The 16,036-nt window shown below is 45.8% G+C and overlaps 1 protein-coding gene and 1 long non-coding RNA gene across 11 annotated transcripts in view; one reads left to right on the forward strand and one right to left on the reverse strand.

Moving 5' to 3' along the window:
* The window catches only part of tpst1 (tyrosylprotein sulfotransferase 1), an 82,767-nt gene extending 72,028 nt beyond the window's left edge, over window positions 1-10,739 (reverse strand). For 4 of the 10 annotated variants that reach the window (XR_005462593.1, XR_005462594.1, XM_038814170.1 and 1 more), the window contains exon 1: window positions 10,586-10,739. The gene's annotated coding sequence lies outside the window, so the exon portion shown is untranslated. Of the gene's footprint in view, window positions 1-7,589; window positions 8,306-8,338; window positions 8,584-10,585 lie in introns of those variants that run through there. The other 6 variants (XR_005462595.1, XM_038814172.1, XM_038814169.1 and 3 more) reach the window with 3 other exon arrangements.
* On the forward strand, window positions 9,901-15,299 carry LOC119974857. The gene is made up of 3 exons (XR_005462597.1): window positions 9,901-10,024; window positions 14,873-14,938; window positions 15,117-15,299. It is a non-coding gene; the product is annotated as an uncharacterized LOC119974857 (long non-coding RNA).
* Window positions 15,300-16,036: the final 737 nt, after the last annotated feature.

Genomic DNA, 16,036 nt, shown 5'->3' on the forward strand with positions numbered 1-16,036 from the left:
AGTGCCTAATAGGTGATGATGGAAAAGATTTCAGGAGTCGAAAGGTGAATGATTTACTTCAGTAGCCAGGCCATTTATGCAGCTGATCCAGTTGAATATTAGTCAGTCAATGCTGGTCACCCACCCCAGGAAGTTTATTGTGGGGAAGAAAGCAAAGGTCATTGAACATTAGGGCGAGGCAGTTCAGCTCTCTCCTTGGAAATGGTTGTCTGTCATTTTGTGGTGTGTACATTACTCGTCACATTATCAGCCCAAACCTGATTATTATCGATGCTTGGATGCATGCACATACGGGCTGCACTATGAGAAAAGTAAAAATAAAGTTGAACACCATAATCAACAAGCAACATGACTTGTGTTAAGGGGATCAGGGGATGAGAAACATATCAGCCATGATAGAATGGCATAGCAGACTCAATGGGCCAAATGGCCTGATTCTGCTCCCATCTCTTATTGGTCTTATGATGCTGAAGATAGCTGGGCTTGAGAGACTACTTGCGAGGAACTCCTACAGGAATTTGGGAGTAAAATAGTAAAATGCCCCAAGATTATTCACAGGAGTGTTATTCAACAAACTTTGGTGTGAAGTCACATATCGCAACAGATGTACAAATTCCTGGACAAAGATGTAGGTTTTAAGGAGTACCTTAAAGAAAGGGTAAAAGGAGGAAATTCCAGATGTTTGGGCTTATAGAGCAATAGATATTGCTGTCAATAATGGAGCGATTAAAACTATGGGTGCCAAAGAGGTCAGAATTGGAGTGCAGTATCTGGGAGGGTTGCAGGACTGGAGGAGGTTATATATACATATGTACAGCAAAGCCATGGAAACACTTGAAAGACAGGATAAGAATTTCAAAAATCGAGGCAGTGCCAGAGCAGGAGCCAACATAGGTCAGTGAGCACCAGGCTGAATGGGACTTGCTGCAAATTAAGATATAGGCAGCACTGTTTTGGAGGAGGTAAAGTTTACAGAGGGTGCAAGATGAAAGGTCAGCAAAGGAGCAATGGATTAACTGGGCCCAGAGGTATCAGAGGCATTGGTGAAGATTTTAGCAGATGAAGTGAGGTGACACAGAGACAGGTGATGTTACCTATTTGCACATTCACCATTTGCAAAAATAAACACCCCAAATTAGTCCAAAAATGTGCAGGTTGGGTGGATTGGCCATGCTAAATTGCCCCTTAGTGTCCAAAGGTTAGGCAGGTTTACGGGAATAGGATGGAGGTGTGGGCTTAAGTAGGGTGCTCTAAGGCAGCATGGTGGCACAGTGGGTTAGCCCTGTAGTCTCACGGCGCCGAGGTCCCAGGTTCGATCCCGGCTTTGTGTCATTGTCTGTGTGGAGTTTGCACATTCTCCCCGTGTTTGTGTGGGTTTCGCCCCCACAACCCAAAGATGTGTAGGCTAGGTGGATTGGCCACAGTAAATTGCCCCTTAATTGGAAAAAATGAATTGGGTACACTAAATTTTTAAAAAAGTAGGGTGCTCTTTCAACGGCCGGTGTAGACCCGATGGGCCGAATGGCCACCTTCTCTCCAGTAAATCCTATGATGATTCCATGATTCTAGTCAATAAACAGAATTAAGTCTTAAGTCCAATTCAAGCTCATTATACTTAACTCTCATGCATCCTGCTTAAAACTTTTAAGCCAGGCTTTGTCAAACTCGGGGGCCCGACCCGCGGGTGGGAGTCGGGAGGGTCACGGAGCCGTCCGTCACAACGCTCCCGATCACGCAAATCTGCGTGCAACAGCCACAGCAGCCGGTTGTTAATAATGGCAGTTGCAAGCAGCCTTCAAAACGGCCGCAAACATGTAAAAAAAATGCGGCCGCATCATCAGCGCCAGATCATCGGCACGCATGCGGAAAGCTATGCGCACCGATGATTGGGTACGCATGCGTCAAGGGGCTGGTATAGCACAGGGCTAAGTCGCAGGTTTTGAAAGCAGACCCAGGCAGGCCAGCAGCACGGTTCAATTCCCGTACCAGACTCCCCGAACAGGCGCCGGAATGTGGCAACGAGGGGCTTTCACAGTAACTTCATTTGAAGCCCACTTGAGACAATAAGCGATTTTCATTTTCAGTGCAGCCACTTTTTTTTTTAAAGTTCGGGGAGGTTTTATTCATTTATTTTATTCTTTAATTTTTATATTTTTCATTCATTTTATTCTTTTTTTTTTAACAAGTTCGGGGGAGTTTATTTGATAAAATGTTACCGGAAAAAAGTGCAGAACTTTGGACCGATGGAGACTCCATACTTTCCGACACTGGAAGGCTTTACCTTCATCCAACAGGTTCCATTGGAGGAGCATATAAGAGGGCCAAAGGGACCCAAAACCATTTCCTCCATTTTTGTCAGCAGCAAACAACGCAAGAGAAAATGGCGGGTCACGCAGGCCAGCCGGCGTGGGTCGCAAAGGTTGACGGGTTGGTAAAAATGGGTTCCCGGAAAAAAAGTTTGAAGAACACTGTTATAAGCAACATAATCAGCTATTACCAGTATTGGTACTACTTTCAAAATATCCAACTCATCCAGTCACTAATACTTCCACATATCATTATCACGTAGCTTGTTCCTCAGTTCTTACGAAATCAAACACACTTGCAAATCATCAGCTAATGAATCATGTATTGTTTGGTACAAAATGACAATATACGACAGATGCTGAAAATCTGAATAGACAGGAAATGCTGACCATATTCAGGTCAGAAAGCACCCATGGAGCGCTGTGAAAATATTGTGTACTCAAAACCCGTGACCAAACTCCCTCAGGCAATGTAAACTTCTTAATGTTAAATAACGCTTTCTACATAGAAAATAGATAGTGTATGCGCATCAACATAAAACCTAAAGAAATGCCAAAAAGCTTACCAATTATTCAATGCAAGCAAATGCATAACCCTTTTTCTTGAAATTCTTACATCTGCGTCAGCATTTCAAGAAACTGAAGATAATAACCGGTCTATAAATCTTTCGACATATCTAGTCTCCACAAAAATAGCATTGCCATTAGTTCAAGTTAGACAAGTAGACTGCACTTAGTACAATCAACATTTGAAATAGAATAACAAGGGAACATTGCATTCTTCGATAGTTGGAAGTGAATTAAAAGCTCACCCTCGAGGGCTTCAGACTTTATTACAGTACAGCACAGCACCATTGCATTAAGCCCATCAATATCACACCAATTCTTTCAAAGAACAATCCAGTTATTCCACTCTCCACCCTTTTTCTATGCCAGTATTTTTTTTTTCCTTTCAGTATTTATTTAATTCCATTTTGAAGGCTTCGGTTGAATTTGTATCCAATTCCCTATCAGGCAGTGGATTCCCAAATCCTACCCACACACCCAGGAAACAAAAGCATTTTCTGCCAGGACCAAGCTTTCATTCTTGTGTATATGAATACACTGGCATCAATTATATTCCCTCAACAACATGCACTGCTTCCAAGACATATGCCCCAGAGTACAAGGCCTAAAAGTAATTTGGAGATTTACACAATGAAAAGCATTTTTTGTATGGAAAATTTGTTTCTGTTGTTATTTCTAAATAACCTCGCTGTATAAAAATATTCTGTTGATTATGTTTTATAATAATCTTTATTGTCACAAGTAGGCTTACATTAACACTGCAATTAAGTTACTTGGAAAAGCCACATTCCAGCACATGTTCGGATACACAGAGGGAGAATTCAGAATGTCCAAATTACCTAACAGCACGTCTTTAGGGACTTGTGAAAGGAAACCGGAGCATCCAGATGAAACTACGCAGACACTGGGAGAACGTGCAGACTTCGCAGACAGTGATCCAAGCCAGGATTCGAACCTGGGATCCTGGCACTGTGAAGTGACAGTGCTAACCACTGTGCTACCATGCCACCCGTTTTATCTTTGACCTCAGGGGCATGGGCGTCAGTAAATTATTTGGCTATGTTTTGTTTCTTCTTTGCAACAACCTGGTTTGTGCATGTGCACCTTACTTTCATTGTCACAAGGTAGGGGAGGGAGTGCATGTTGATGATGGAAGCCAATTGAAAATCTCAAACGCTGAGAGATATTTTTGTTGGGCGAGGGTATTAGGATTGCAGAATCCAAGGCAAGATAAAACTCAGACTCTAGCATGAGGGCAACTACAGGCATGGAAGAGGTAGCCTAGGCCAATATCTTTAAAATTGAAGAATGAGTGAATTGGAGGGGAACCTCCAGGTGGTGAGGTTCCCAAATCTGCTGCTCGTCCTTCTAGATGGTAGAGGTCGTGGGTTTGGAAGGTGTTGTTTAAGGAACCCTGGTGAGTTACTGCGGTACATCTTGTAGCTGGTGCACAAGGCTGCCACTGTTCGTCGGTGGTGGAGGGTTTGAATGTTTGTGGAAAGGGGAGCAATCAAGTGGGCTGCTTTGTCCTGGATGGTGTTGAACTTCTTGAGTTTTGTTGGAGCTGCATTCATCCAGGCAAGTGGAGAGTATTCCATTACATTCCTGACTTGTGCCCTGCAGATGGTAGACAAGCTTTGGGGGGTTAGTAGGTGAGTTAATTGCCCTGGGATTCCTAGCCCTTGACCTGCCCTGGTAGCCACAGTATTATTGTGGCTAGTCCAGTTCAGTTTCCGATCAATGGTAATCCCCAGGATGTTGATTGTGAAGGATTCAGCAATGGTAATGTCACTGAATGTCATGGGGCAGTGGTTACATCTTCTCTTGTAGGAGATGGTTATTGCCTGGTACTTATGTCGCAGCCCAAACCTGGATATTGTCCAGGTCTTGCTGCATTTGGACATGGATTGCTTCATTATCTGAGGAGTTGCAAATGATGCTGAACATTGTGCAGTCATCCACAAACATCCCCACTTCTGACCATATGATGGAAGGGAGGTCATTGATGAAGCAGCTGAAGATGGTTGGGCCGAGGACACTACCCTGAGGAACTCCTGCAGTGATGTCCTGAAGTTGAGATGATTGACCTCCAACCACCACAACCATCTTCCTTTGTGCCCGGTTATGACTCCAACCAGCAGAGAGTGTACAGAGTAACTAACTTGCTGGATGGCACTCTGAGCAAAATTGATATGGCCGTGGTAACGGTTGGTGAGAGTTGGGGGATTTGAGGGTCACGGGATGGAAGATTGAACTGATCGTCAATCCCTGTCCTTCTCCAAATCTTTCCAGATACAAAGATGAATGTTGTGGTTGATCCCATTGAGGCTGCCGTTGTACAATTGTCGCACCAGAGCAGATGTTGCAGAAAGCATCAAGGCCAACGAAGGCAGGAGCCTGCACCACATCTGCAGGGGCTACTGCACACATCAAGATCTGGTCAGCCCTAGGCTGCCAGAATACACCCTGCGGGAGCAACTGCTGCTTCCGGATGTGGAAGGGGAGGGAAGAATTTGGAATATATATAAGTGGCTGGGGGAGCAGGGAAGTGAGCGGGTGGTGAAGATCAAGGAGAAATGGGAAGGGGAGTTGGGAATGGAGGTCAATTGGAGAGTATGGAGTGAGGCACTGCGAAGGGTAAACGGGATCTCCTCTTGTGCAAGGGTGAGCCTGATGCAGTTTAAGATGGTGCATATGACTCGGGCAAGAATGAGTGGGTTCTTTCTGGGGGTAGCAGATGAGTGCGAGAGGTGTGGGCGGGGGCCAGCGAATCACACACATTTGTTTTGGGGTTGCGAACAATTGGGAAGATTCTGGGCAGGAGTGTTCGTGGTCTTAGTCAGAATAGTGGAGGAGGTGGAGGACCCGGAACATTTGGTGGCGATATTTGGGGTTTCAGAGAAGCCGGAGCTCATGGAGAGGAGGAAGGCCAAAGTCGTGGCCTTCGCCTCTCTGATTGCGCGGTGACGAATTTTGCTGGAGTGGCGATCAGCATCGCTATCTGGGGTAGCAGCACGGTTGGGTGACCTGTACGGCTTCCTGCGATTAGAGAAGATTCAGTATGAGTTAAGGGGCTCAGCCGGGGAGCTTGAGAAAAGATGGGGGATGTTTGTGACAGTGTTTGAGGAGCTATTCATCGCAGGGGGGGGGGGGGGGGGAAAGAGATGGAGAGAGGGGTGAAAAGGGGAAAATCTGTACAGACTGTATAGTTGATTGTTGGGAAGTATGTTTCCCAGGGTGTTTACTTGCTGTAACGTGTTTTGATACAAGTTTGTAATAAAATAAGTTTAAAAATAAAAGATCTGGTCAGCCATCAGGCTGAGGGCCAGAAAGAGAGACCAACAACGAGCAAGGGTGTACAGGACTGCAGGACCACTATGTGCCGCAGAAGACTACATCTCAGCAGGGAGACAGTTCACACCTGTATCACGCCCCAGAGGACATGGAACCCCGTGGAGGAGAACATCTGCTCCCGGTGCCTTAACCTTTATACCACTGGGTCATTCCAAGGCTCAAGCAGGGACCCGTGCAGCATCTAGCAGTCATCAGCCCATAGATGCATCCAGGAGGTGGTGGATACTCTGTATGCCCGGCAATGGTAGCAAATCCTGCAGCCCGGGCATTTTGGTGGACATGGACCAGGTCGAAGGTTACATTACTGACTACATTACCTTCCAGACCACAGACAACATTACCTTCGATCTGGACCACGTCCACCAAGATGCCCGGGCTGCAGGATTTGCTACCATTGCCGGGATGCTGCAGGCCCAGTGGGCCATGGATGGCATGCATGTTGCCCTGCAAGCACCAGGGCATCAGGGAGTGTCCTACATTAACAGGAAGGGGTTCCACTCCAGATCGTATTTGACCACTGCCTCAGAACCATGCACGTGTGCCCATTACTCTGGGAGCATGTATGAAGCTACACCCTGGTGCTCTCAATAGATTCCCAGTGTCTTTGTGGAAATACCCAAGGTGATGGACTGGCACATGGGAGACAAGGGCTACCCACTAAGGTCATGGCTGATGACACCAGTAGGCAGGCCTGAGACCGAGGCAGAGACCCCTTACAATGAGACCCACACTGCCACCTGTTCTGTCACTGAGTGGTGCATCGAGCTGCTGAAAATGAGATGCTTTGCCCCCAGGGGGTTTCCCATTTCGTGGTAGTCTACTGTGTCCTTCACAACTTGGCACAGCAGCAGGGCAACACCACACACTGGACGAGGAGGAACTGCATCCTTGTCCAAGGAGGAAGACCAGGAGAGATTGGAGGATGGACAGGCAGCGGCAATGGTCCGATTAGCCAAGAGGACCAGGGAGGCCCACACAGTCTCCAGATTTGCACGGGACAAGGCTGTGTATCTGTCAGATCTACACCCACCACCCCACCTCCTTCCCTGATCTCCCACCACCCTTCTCCTTCAAGGTTCTATGGTACATGACACCAGGGTGATGGGCATGTTTTGGCACTGTCATCAAGTCACTATTCAAGGCAGGAGAATGGTGATCACTAGCTGTGAGGAAAGCTGTGGTGCTCCTCAGGTTCTGATTAAGTCTGACTCCTGTCTTCTTGCTGACAGTGTGCTCACACCCATCCTCATGATGGAGTATGCATCAGGGGCTTTTCTTCTCAGACCACTGTGGTGCGGGGGGGTTAGGAATTGAAGGGTGGCAGGTGGGACTGATGCTATGAGGAGAGAGGTGGTAACTTACCCTTGCAACTTGTAGGAGGTCATTCATCGTCTTCCTACATTGGACGGCGGTCCGCCTGGTCATGTTGCCACTGCCTCCCAGACAGCAATTATCACTGTGCTTTCAAGTCTCAAACCACCTTGGGGGTACAGGGAACCTGTCTCTCCTTTATGGCACCCTGAGGCCTGACCATGTCAACACCCACAAATCAAGGTGCAGGTCTCCACACTGCCATCCTCCTGGTTTGACTGGAAGTGAGTACCGACGGACCATTTAAATTATGCTGCCCCTTGTTAGCAGCGAACTGCTGAATCCCAAATCAGGCGAATTAGATGCTTGGTGACTCAGGCCTAGAGTTTTTTCGTGGGGCTCGTGTTTTGCACTAAGTGTGGGTGAATAACAATCTCAAATCGCACCATTACAGCCAGCACAAATCACTGTGCAAAACCCACCCAAAATAATGCGTCGTCATTTTTCAGGTGAATTGCACACGTAACATTCTAATTATATCTGAATTTCACCTAATTATTTATATTTCAATGAATTATATTTGTAGATTGACAGCACTGGTCCACAGAACCATAGACTTGGATGGACCAAATGGCCTCCTACTATTCCATAATGATGATGATGAGTCTTTAGGTCCTTAATAGGCTCATTCTTTTCCCCCACCTAACCACTTGTACCAAAATGTTTCACATCCAATTTAATGTTGCCTGCTTATCCTTCCTTGGAAACTTCCTTCCCATATTAACTTGTTCAATTCCTACCTGAGCTTTCTATGATCTTCCTGACTATGGACCGGACGTTGCTTCTGGATTTTACTTATTTTATTTGACTGCAAGGTTGATTTGGTTGCTCTATCATTTCTCTTCCAAATTATATTGTGCTCAATTTTGGCTCAGTGATTGCCCAAGCACATCCATTTGCCCTACTTTGTTTCTCAAATCCTTGTTGAATTGGGGGTATACTGATCGGTAAAAATTCTCCTGTACATAGAAATTCCTCTGATTCCCTGTAAAACAAAAATTAATCCATTTATTTATAATATAGAACAATCATTGTGTTAATTATTGGTAATTAACTTCAGTTAATTGGTGATATTTGCACCAAATAAGTTTCAGGTAATAACCATTTCTAATAAGAGAATTTAGCCACCTCCCGAGACATTCAATTACCCTCGCTGAATCTCTCACCAACATCCTGGGGAGTCACAGTTTACCGGAAACTCATCTGGAAAGTCACAAACAAGGAGGAGAGGGGCTCGGTAATGTGACAAGTAACCCACCTCCTGTCACCCTGAAACCTTTCCACCATCCAAGCAAAGTCAGGAGTGTGATAACATTCTCTCCACTTGTTCCATCAATGCTCAAGAAGCCCAATACGAACAATCCTGGACAAACTAACCCACTTGATCAGCACCCCATCCACCACCTTAAACATTCACTCCCTTCACCATTGTGGGACAGTGGCAACACTGTGTGCCAGATACAAGATGCATTGCAGCAACTTGTCATGGCTTTGGCGACAGCATCTTCCAAACCAGTGACCTCTACTGCCTGGAACAAAGAGCAGTAAGTGCACATCCATCATACATCATGTTGAATTGGAAATACATTGCCACTAAATCAACATCCTGAAAATCCCTACTCAACATCACTGAAGCAGTAGCTACACCGCATATCCTGCAGTGGTTCAAGAAGACAGCACACCATCACATTCAAGATACAATAAATGCTAGTCTTGTTAAGAGACGGCCACATCCCATGAAAAAATTATTTCTGTTCCACTATACTGCAAGCTTGTTTTCACTTCTAAGAAACTATCATTTATTTCCTAGGATTTGCACGTCAATGTGGCACCAAGAATTCTCAAATCAATCTGAAACATACCGGAATAGTCATTACAATTGGTAATTTGAGCTTTCACCAAAATGCAGACTTGTAGATCTCAAACTCCGTTGAATTGGATTGTTCTTTTGCAGTAGATATAACTATGCTATATTGAAATCAGTTTAAATAGATAGTGATATTTCAAAATGCCTCTTTTAATAAACATATAAAAACAAACATCGTTGCAATAAAAAAAATATAAACTTCTAATAGCCATTTACTTAATGTCCCTCTGTCAATGACCACAACAATTGTAGAGAAAAATGAAGCTAAATTCTAACTACGTACCCTACAAACTGCATTTCCACATGAAATCGAAACTGAACCAAATTGCGGCGGCGGCGGCGGGGGGGGGGGGGGGGGGGGATTAAAAGGAGAAGGAAGAGACCAGCTGAGTCTGATCAGCATGAACAGCTCAAACCGCTCAGGATCTGGCAGCAGCAGCAAACAGGCTTCAACGAAAATATCCCAGCGTTGAGGGGGAAAAAAGACGTGGTCACATTAATCTTGCAATGTAGTTGGTCAAATCAATGAATGGATGCATCTTAAAGACAAGATCATCAGGTACAACAACTCTTGCCGTCCCCTCACACACACGGTTGGTACTGCTAAGGAAACAATTAAAGAAAACTGGCTCCGACAACCCTGGTTTGAAGAACCCGACTCTAACTCGATCTTTCAGTTCTTATCAATCTAGACAAATACATTGGGGGGGGGGGGTCGACATGATTCAGTAGCGATGCCTCCCACAGTCGAATCGCGTGTTAAAATTATAAACAGCAAACACTTGCAAAGCTGCATCGTACTGCGCGGGACGAATGCCCCATGAGGAGCGATTGGTCGGAAGGTGCGAAGAGTGTCACCTTATATTGTTTCTGCAGCGAGGTGAAGGATAAACAGTTACGCGCCGAGGCCCCGGGGGGTGGGGGGGAAGACCGGGACCATGGCCGAAAGGGCTTCGATTGAAGAGGGCGGCTCCCGGAGACCGGGTAACGGCCGCCCGGGCGCGCGCGGGGGGCTCGAGCTGTTGTTTGCCAAAAGGAAAAGACGGCAGCCAACCGCCGGCAAAAACCCCCCGCCAGCGTTCACCGTTAACCCCGCCATCCGCCACCCGCGGTTACTCACCGTATTTCGCTCCCGGTCCCTCGCCTCAGCCGGCCGCGCGGCCATCTTTGCCCCCGATTTTCCGCCCGTCCCCTGCGCTCCGCCGGCCGGGCCTGACTGACTGACGGCCGGGCGCACGGAATCTCCGCCTGCTATTGGCCCGCTGCCAGATCCCCACGGCTGCCGATTGGACGGGGGGCGGGGTCACAGGATCTGGTCGGCGGTTTAACGCTTTGAAAGCTGCCGCCTGAGGATAAGGACTCGTAGGTGTTTTTAATATAAAGCGCTTTCTCCCCACGCCCCAGAGCGCTTTACATCGAACCCAGTACTTTTTTGAGGCGTAGTCACTGTCGTAATCATAGAATCATCATAGATTCATCGGATCCCCACAGTGCACAAGGAGTCGGTCCATGGAGTCTGCACTGACCCTTCGAATGAGCACTCTGCCCATTTAAGAGTGTCCACCTCGCCCCATCCCCTTAATCCCATAACCTAACCTGCACATCCCTGGACATTGAAGGGCAATTTGGCGTGGCCAATCCACCTAGTCCGCACACTGTGGGGGGCAGCCGGAGCACCCGGACCGGAGGAAACCCACGCAGACACAGGCAATCAATCACCCGAGGCTGGAATTGAACCCGGGTCCCTGGTGCTGTGAGGCAGCATTGCTAACCACTGTGCGGCACTAAATACAGCAAGTTCACACAAACAGAAATAGGATCATGACCTGATTTTTTTTCGTCATGTTAATTGAGAGATTTGAGGAGAAATAAAGCGAGATTTAAATACCTCGGGAAGACTTCAGGAAGCAAAGTACTGTACACCCCCTGTCAGCATCAACGGGGCCGAGGTGGAGATGGTTAGCAGTTTCAAATTCCTAGGGGTGCACAACTCCAAAAATCTGTCCTGGTCCACTCACGTCGACGCTATCACAAAGAAAGCACAACAGCGCCTATACTTCCTCAGGAAACTAAGGAAATTCGGCATGTCCACATTAACCCTTACCAACTTTTACAGATGCACCATAGAAAGCATCCTATTGGGCTGCATCACAGCCTGGTATGGCAACTGCTCAGTTCAGGACCGCAAGGAACTTCAGAGAGTCGTGAATACCGCCCAGTCCATCACACAAACCTGCCTCCCATCTATGGATTTCACCTACACCTCCCGCTGCTGGGGAAAGTGGGCAGCATAATCAAGGATCCCTCCCACCCGGCTTACTCACTTTTCCAACTTCTTCCATCGGGCAGGAGATACAGAAGTCTGAGAACACGCACGAACAGACTCAAAAACAACTTCTTCCCCACTGTCACCAGACTCCTAAATGACCCTCTTATTGACTGACCTCATTAACACTACACCCTGTATGCTTCATCCGATGCCAATGCTTATGTAGTTACATTGTATATCTTGTGTTGCCCTATTATGTATTTTCTTGAATTTTGTTTAATTCCCTTTTCTTCCCGTGTACTGAAAGATCTGTTGAGCTGCTTGTAGAAAAAATGTCACTGTACCTCGGTACACGTGACAATAAACAAATCCAATCCAATCCAATCCAAGTAGGACTTGGGAGCAGGAGTAGGCCATTCAGCCCTCTGATTCCGCTCCACTATTCCATAAGATGATGATTGATCTGGTTGTGGTATCAACTCGCCTTTCTTTCCTGGATACCACCCATACCCCTGGGATTCCCTTATCCACATAGCACCCTTCATGACCACCAGATGTCCAAGAGCACTTGATAGCCAGTGAGGTGCTTTTTGAAGTGCGCTCACTGTTGAGATGTTGGCATAAAATTATTAGCGATTATTTTACTTTAAGCTGTCAGTCGTGGCTCCGTTGGCAGCACTCTTACCTGAGTTGAATGTGTTGTGATTGAAGACCCTCTCCAGAGACTTGAACAAAATCTAGGTTGCCATTTACCATCAGAGATGCTGTCTTTCAGATGTTAAATCCAGGTCTCATCTGGTGGACTTAAAGATTCCACACCAAGAGCATTGGAGTTATCTCTGGTGTACTGGACAATATTTATGCATCAATAAACATCACAAAATGGCTTAGTTAGTCATTTCGCACTGCTGTTTGTAGAAGCTTCCAGATTGACTGTCACATTTCCTACATCCTAACGGTGAATACACGTCAAAAATATGTTATTGGCTTTGGGACAACCTATGGTTGTAAATGGTGCTATATATTTGTTTTTTTATTATTTTGTTTAAGTAATTGTAGTGTCTATTTGAAACACTGAACTTGTCAGAAATGGTTATTCACCATATCAAATGGCTTGAAATTAATTCAATGAGGGGTCAACAGTAAAAAATGATCCTTTTCCACATATTTTCTGCAAGAGCTGTGTACATTTGAAACTTCCTTGGAACATTATTTTCTGAAAAGATTATGAAGGGTGTGCCTTGAGTTTTCTGTTGTAAAACATCTGCAGTTCAGGTTGTTCGGTAATACAAAAAAAAATACTTTCTGAATACTGCAGTACTGTACTGGTGATGTCATACTGCCAACTCACTACAACTTAAGGAAAGCTTTCTCCTGCACTTTTATATTTGGTTGCCTTTTCCTCGGTCAGATCAGAAACTTTGTTCACGGCAGATGCAGCCATATTTTCTTACAGTTCTACAATAATGATTGAAACATTTTTTTAACAGTTGGATGCTAGTTACATTGCAATTCACTTACAGACTTGATATAGAAGATATTGCATGCTTTTTTCTGCCAAACAAAGCACAGAACTGTTCCAACAATACCATGCCAACAACAATAACTATCACCTTACATTACTGTATTGACCGTTCAACGAGAAAGCCATTAGATTTTTTAAAAATCCATAATATTGTAAGTATGTTCCCCATATGCTTGTTAGTTCCTCTCAGTTTCCCATCACAATTTATATGCTTCAAAAAAACGGTGACGGATGAATGGCACTCATGCCTTTTTGCACTCCTCTGACAACTTGTCAAAATGGCTTTCCTTCACGTATGAACCTCGGCAGTTAATGCCAGCAGGTTATTTAACAGTGGAGAACATCATCATTACTGTCACAAAAAATGTCCCTGTGCCAATTCTGTTCTCTTCATTGGTCTGCCACAGATTCTGGCTATTTTCCAGGGCCAACTTTAAGAGAATAATTTGTGCCTGCATCAACAGTGCGGGAGGCTGAAAAATTATTGTTGCACACCTCAGGCACTTCCAGTAGTGGACTTGAGCCAATTGTTTCCATGGCAGCTGAAAGGAAAAGTTTTATTTTTAAATTCAGTTAATTAGTTGCATTAAAGTTTGGAGGAGTATTGGTCATCAAGAGAACCAGCAGACTATTTCCTTGGCCGCATCTCCATCCCAGTCCATAGAGGTTATGTTGGGAAATGGACAAAGCCTCTCAGAAAATTGTCTCTTCCTTTTCTTTTGTCATAAATATATAAATTATATAAAAGATTTGAAATTACTTTGAATTGGGCCTCCTCTCAATACAGTAGTACATTTCATTTAAGGTATTTCAGTTCACTCATTCATATAAATCACCTCGCGCACAACATTGTGGGTGATTGCATGAGTGCTATTCACCACAAGCCTTTGGAGCAGAAATGGAAGTAATTCTTAAGCTTGAGGATGAGTGTCTGCAATTTGATTCCTCAAATTAATTTGAAGCCTGTACTGTGCATGCTATAATTACCATTGCCTAAACGTTGCAAAGCCTCAGCAATTGAACATATGAAGCACAAGCATAATTTCTTCACACCACAATGCTTCAGCTTTAAATTTGTGACTGACACTTCAAAGTGCCTCTACTGTCATGCATAACTGTTGCATGCAGTATTGTAGCAATCAAACTATCACCAGAAACTACTTGTTATTCGTTAAATATAGAACATAGAACAGTACAGCACAGAACAGGCCCTTCGGCCCTCAATGTTGTGCCGAGCCATGATCACCCTACTCAAACCCACGTATCCACCCTATACCCATAACCCAACAACCCCCCCCCCCCCCCAACCTTAATTAGGACACTACGGGCAATTTAGCATGGCCAATCCACCTAACCCGCACATCTTTGGACTGTGGGAGGAAACCGGAGCACCCGGAGGAAACCCACGTACACGGGGAGGACGTGCAGACTCCACACAGACAGTGACCCAGCCGGGAATCGAACCTGGGACCCTGGAGCTGTGAAGCATTTATGCTAACCACCATGCTACCCTGCTGCCCCAATATAGTTTTTAAAAAAATCCAGTTTGTACATTAGGTGTGCAAGAAGCAACTCAATGTTCTCAAAAATGTTAAAACTTTGTGTCTTTAAAGGATAAATGAAAAAATAACAAGCGAGACACGGAACTGGGATGATGGCATTGAGCTGAGAGAGGCTGGGTGAGAGATCTTGTGGCTTGTTATCAGGCAAACAGCAAATGCTGTCTTTAAATACTGCTTCTTTGGCCTGCATGCACCCCTACCCCTCCCCCCACCTCAAATGCATTCCCTAACAAAAACCACGCTGTAAAGTAGAAATGCACGCATTATGGTAACACATGTTTCTTTTCTCCTCAAGTCGGGATCACCCAAGATGATTAGGAAGTGAACTATCTCACGCAGGAATGCTTCATAAACAGGCGAGTATTAGTAAAGATTCCAGACCTGGACATGCAACAGCTGATTATGGGGGGAGATTTCAATACGGTTCTGGATCCTGGGTTGGACCTGTAGTGCCCCAGGTCCCTGAAGGTTTCGGACACAGCAAAGGAAATGTTGGGGTTTATGCAGCATATTTGGGGGGGGGGGGGGGGGGGGTGTGAAGAGAACCGGTGACAGTTTGGGAAGCCTATGGTGCAGGAGTTTTCATATTTCTTGCATGTGCACCGGGTGTACTCCTGGATTGATTTATTTGTTTTAGACAAAGCGTTGTTGGCGGGGGTGGTAGAATCGGAGAATTTGGTGATTGTTGTCTCTGACCATGCGCTACACTGGGTGGATTTGCGGGTAGAGCAGGGGGAGCCTCAGCGGCCACAGTGGAGGTTGGATGTGGGGTTAATAGCGGGCAAGGGGTTTGCGAGAGGGTGAGTGCGGCCATCCGGAATTATGTGGAGCTGAACGATATGAGGGAGGTTTCTGCCTCCCTGCAGCAAATATTCCAATGGCTAGGAGATGGGCAGTGAAGGAGCGGTTGGTTTGGGGGTAGATGGTGGCCTTGTGTAAGGGGACCATCTTCAGGGCACTATTGTTAGCGCCTCTTCCGTTCTCACCAGTTATTACTCCACAAGACCAGTGGTGGTATCAGCACTAAGAGTTTGGAACCAGTGTCTACAGCCCTTTGGATTAGATGGCAAGTCACTATGGGCGCCGATTTGCAACAATCATAGGCTTGCACCGGCAGGGTTGGGTGTGAGGTTCCAGGGGTGGCGGCAGGTGGGGATAGAATGCTTTAGGGATTTGTTTGTAGGAGAGAAGTTTGCAGACCTGGAGGAGCTGGAG

The sequence above is a fragment of the Scyliorhinus canicula genome, chromosome 12 (assembly GCF_902713615.1).
Source record: "Scyliorhinus canicula chromosome 12, sScyCan1.1, whole genome shotgun sequence".
NCBI lineage: Eukaryota > Metazoa > Chordata > Chondrichthyes > Carcharhiniformes > Scyliorhinidae > Scyliorhinus > Scyliorhinus canicula.